Here is a 5,483-nt window from a genome sequence, read left to right on the forward strand (position 1 = left end):
GCCACCGGGGAGGCCCTTAATTGGGCTTTTTATTGATTATCATGAAGAGAATTGCTAATAGTAACATGAAATAAGATAAACATCCCAGCTACTGAAGTGGGATAACTGTAGGATTTAGGTAATGGTATATTCAAAAAGAATATGAGGAAGAAAAAGATGAACTCTTCAGTGCCTCTGAGCTTAATATGGAGAACAGATATTAGAAATAGTCTCCTTGAGTGATAAAGCTTAGGGACCACGTTCCAATTTTGTAAGCAAGAGGGTCTCCCTGGACCTGGCACTACTTAGCTCCTTACAGAGAGCCAGGCTGTGACTCTGGCGTGGCCCCACTTGGGCGATCTAGTTTGAGACCTCTGGAGCAGAACCCAGAGTGGGGACCTGCGGCTGTGGTAAACTGAAATGTGGACGTCTACCACATAGAGCTGAGGCCGAAATGTTCATTCAAATGCACAAACACGGCAGAGGCACAAGTCTGAGTGGAGCACCCCTTTACCTGGCTGGCTTTCCAGGATTTTCGTTAGGAGGAGACTGTTGTTTTCTCTCCTCCTTAGGATGTAAACCTAATTTGGGCAGGAGTCAGTGAGTAGCATTTACAGTTACATCTGCAGTGCCTGCCACATCTTTGGACGCTCTATTTGTTAATGAAGGAGGTCACAATGTAGAGACCCGACTGTCTCAAACACCTGACACCTGGTTACATTCACCCTGTGTTGAAATAGCCCAAGTCTTTTGTAGTTGGATTCTCTGGGCTTGTAGTATCTTGGCTCCTTTATTTGCTAAGTCATGTCTCTCTTTCTGACCTCTTAACATATTTCTTGAAGGGGTTGGTAGCCAAAATACATAAGGAACTCCTGTAATTCAACAATAAAATGAACAAAGAGAAAACCAAAAAATTTGATTAAAAAGTGGTCAAAGGAACTGAACCAACATTTCTCCGATGACAACATACAAATGACCAACAGGCATATGGAAAGGTTCTCCATGCCACTAACCGGAAAAATGCAAATCCAAACCACACGAGCTATCGCCTGGTATCTGTTAGACTGAGTATTACATACATATTAAAAAGCAACAGGTACTTTGTTGGCGGGGATGTAAATCGGCGGTGTAGTCACTATGGAAAGCAGTGTGGAGGTTCCTCAAAATATTAAAAATAGCATTACCATTTGATCTTTCAAATCCCATTTTTGGGTATACAGCCAAAGAAATTACAATCTAGATTTCAAAGAGACAGCTGCACTGCCATATTCATGGCAGCATCAATTCACAATAGCTCTGATGTGGAAACAGCTGGAGTGTCCATCTATATGCAAATGATGAAGAAAATGTGGTACATACATATGATGGAGTATTATTCAGTCTTGAAAGAGGAAATCCTGCTGTTTGTGACATGTACACAATGGACCTTGACGGCATCACATTAAGTCAAGGGCAAATCATGAGCAAGCTCATCTACAGGTAGGATCTGAAATAATCAACAAAGGCAGAGAACAAAGTGGGTAGTTGCCAAGAGCTAGGGGAGTTTGTTAGAGGTTACAAAGTTCCAGTTATGCAAAATAATGAACTTCTGGAGATCTGTTTAAAAAAAGAAAAAATCCCTGGGGTCCCAGTCTCCTGTTGATTAAAGCAGCATTCTATGCAAGGATGCTCGTATGAGCACTGGTTTTGGATATCTGAGCGAAAATTTGAAAAAATCAGATGTAACTAAATTTAACTGTCCATGATCTATTTGCTGGCTGTGGACAAGTTAACCTCTTACTGTGTCTCCTTTTAACATTGTTAAATAAGGTAACATGGTAAAGTTTTCAGCACAATGTTTAACTCCTAGTACATCCAGTAAACCTTAATTTTTTTTTTTTTTTGCAAAACCATGCCATTTAGTTGGGAAATTAACATAAATTAACTTAGATCTGAATACTTTCAAACCTAATAACTGGACTTAGTGGCCTGCCCACAGGGGATGTGCATGTATTTGGAGAACACACAAACACACCTTTCCAGATGGTTAGTAAAACCTTAGTTATCAATTAGCACACTGAGAACCAGCATAAGGCACTCCCAGCGACATGCAGAAACTTAAAATCCGTACAGAATCAAGGGGATTCTACCACGCCCCGGCAATGCTGGGCCTGGGACAGATGTGCTACCCACTGCTCCAACTAAGGTAGGAGGGTACGTAAATACTTACAGTAAAATAATTTATATCAGGAAATTGATACAAAAAAATTCCAAGTAGTATAATCTATTTCAACTCAAATTTTCATGGGTCTTACTTTCTCACCACGTATCTTTCTTTAGGCGAGGATGCAGGGGGTAAAACTTAAGATAATTAAAAGTTTGAGTCAAAGTATTGGTACATTTGTAGAGAATTCTGGAAATGAAAGGTGAAAGTAACCAGAGAGAGAAATGCTGACACTTTAGCTGTAGCACAATTCAAGTTTATTCCATTTGTTCTTGCAACACAAAACCTAAACACAGAATTGAGCATTCAGATGTACATGAACTAGGATAATATGAGAAACCCAACAGTGTCAAAAGTATTTTATTACATTGTGGAAAAAATGAACTCAAATATATCAAAATGCACAAAGCACTTGTCTTCCTCCATACTGCTTAGAAAGATGATTGTTTCTCCATTTACAAAATAGAATCAGGACAATTAAAATTTTTAAAATTTTGCATGCAAAACACTGCAATTGCTTATGTAGGAGGGCACTCTCACCAGCTTCTTCTACACACAATCGAGTATACAATATTGCATGGAAGAAAACAGCAGCTCCATTGACATTTTAGGAAAGAAAAATCAAATACCTACATAGATTTAAAATTCACTATTTGGAGCAAGAAACCGATGAATAAAGGGCCCACTTGCAGCTTCCACACTGCAGCCGCCTACCACTGTGGTGCCCCACTGGGTCTAGAAGGTGAGCAGTGCGTGGAACTACATGGGTATACTCAGGTGCTGTAGTTCAACTCTAAGTCTATAGATAACAGTTTGAAGCTGTAAGGGGGAACTTTTTAGCACACTAAAGTAAAAACGTAGATCACCTGTTTTTACTTGATATAGTGCATATGAATTGACTTAATATAAAACTACAGAACATGCAAAATTTCTTTCTAGATGTAAAATAACAACTTCAGTGGAAACAAAACTTAATTTTCACTATGCATGTAGTACCAAAAAGCAGACATGATTTTAGCTTCCTTTACTCAAAATATGACCGTTAAGTGTTGTGAATTTGTACACCAAGTGGTTCAGAAATACAATATAAATAACCTACTTAAAAAAAAAATTGTAAACCATCTTGGTCAGTCTATTCTATGTTTATATGTTAACTTTCTTAAGCAACTGCTTCATGATGATGGGCTTTACAAAATGGCCAAGAAAGAAGAGGGACAGCAAAGTAGCCTCTACTGCATTACAAGGAACATCAGGATAAAGTGTACAAAGAATCACTGGTTCTAGACCAGCAACTGTAGAAAGCAGACCAGGTTTAGGAATGACAGGACAATGCACTCTCTGCAACAGCCAACTACGACACACACCGAAAGAAAGGTAAAACATCTATGTAGAGGGATTAAGATCCAAGTCTTTTAAATAGTACTATGTCGAGAGGTGTGAAACCAGATGTCAAAACAGCTGACAGCTACAGACTGACAGAGTGCCCTCCGTCCTCCATGAGGCTGGCTCCACGCTTCAGTTAGCGGTGCAGTCAAGTACGATTACTGACTTACTCTAACAAGTTGCATTAAGACAGCAGAATTAGCCAAATATATCAGAGCACTAAAACCACCATTTTGATTGATTTTTTAGACATAGGAAAATCACAAGTTTAAGCTAGTTGTAAGTGAAAAAGCCACAGGATAAAAAAAAGTTCATGGGGCAAAGAACATACATTCCCACACACACACCCCCACACACACCCCCCCCCCCAATGCAAGATCAGTGTAGGTTTTGTTATTAGCCAGGTTGACTGTTCTTGATACTAGTTTAACTCTGCTGTAGAATGCTACATTGCCTTAAAAAAATCACCACTAATTCTTTATTATCCATAATCTGAATATAAGTCCCTAACCCTCCCTGCCCTCCCCCCCTTTTTAAAAATTTGAGGTACATTCAATTATTGCATGACTTGGCTAAGGAAAAACTGTTAATATTTTTAGTTGGCTAATATGGATGGCAAATTTAAAAAAAACTTTAGATGCAAGGTAACAAATTTAAGGGCATACGTCTTAGTTATACTGCTTATGAGATAAACATTTCAACGTGTCCAAATATTTTCTGCAGGTCATATAACACCATTTTAGGGCACTGCATTTTTAAGAACACAGAAAATGCCCTGAAGGTGTCACATTTTAAAGAATGTATGACTTAGAAAAGAAAAAAAATATTACGCAGGTGGGTTGGCATATGTTTAGCAGAAGCCTATCCACAACTCAGGGAAACCTGGTAACAAGTGTATTTTTGAAGGGATGTGATTATATTTGAACAGTAAATCTCACCCCAGTGATAGCTTTGGTGCAGTTTGTAATCACTATCCAAGATGGGTCTGGGAGGGCATTCGAAAGATCCTCCAAACATAAGGGAGGCCAATCCATTCAAACAGCTGAAGAAGAAAATCCATAGGTACGAAGACAATGTTGTCTTTATATGATACTAACAGGCTTATGGCTATGATGTTATTTTTAAATTCCCCTTTACTACCAGCAGGAGTCTGAAAGTGTTTCAATTATTGTATAAACATCTGAATCTAGAGGAGAAAAAAATACGCATACTGGAATGATTTCATTTTTAGACTTCTAAAATTTAAGATTTTATAAATAAAACTAGTCAGTTTTCTCTAAGGACCCATGAATCCACGTGAAAGGGGAGAAGAAATCCAAAGTTTAGTCATTCAGCAATTTAGGGGTGTTCCCCCTCCTTAACTGAGCTTTCACGTAAAGCTGAACGTCACTGAGGGAAGATTTGGTCACCAACCACAGGCAGCGCTTTCACATGCCAGGAGATCCCCTAGAGTGCGTCTTAAGGCAGAAGGCTAGAGCTAATTGGTTATCTCAGCACCCTAAGTTGACATCACAGCAGCCACTACTGCTGACAGTTAGGGCTACCAAGTATGTATAGTTGGCCTTTGTATAATCAGACCCTTGACACAATCTAATTAATAAATGAGCTAGGGAGCTGAAAGAGTCAAATGTTATGGTATATTTTATCTTTGCTCTCCCTTGGGTAGAAGCTATTGAATATGTATTTTTTTTTGATGGGAAAAGAGGTGGATTTGACCAGGAATCCTGATCGTGGTTTTTCCCTTCCTCCAAAACATTGTTTTTCCTGGAAGTCTGAATTGTTATGAATTTCTCTCCCCCCTCACCCCTTTGAAAGTATTTAGCTAAAGAAGCTGGCAGATAGAGAGTGACAGACAGACAGGCAGCAGTGTGAGGCCACAGGAGAGTCATTCTTGCAGAGCTGTCAGTCCATCCGTCCA

The sequence above is a fragment of the Talpa europaea genome (assembly GCF_964194135.1).
Source record: "Talpa europaea genome assembly, chromosome: 3".
In the NCBI taxonomy this organism is placed as follows: domain Eukaryota; kingdom Metazoa; phylum Chordata; class Mammalia; order Eulipotyphla; family Talpidae; genus Talpa; species Talpa europaea.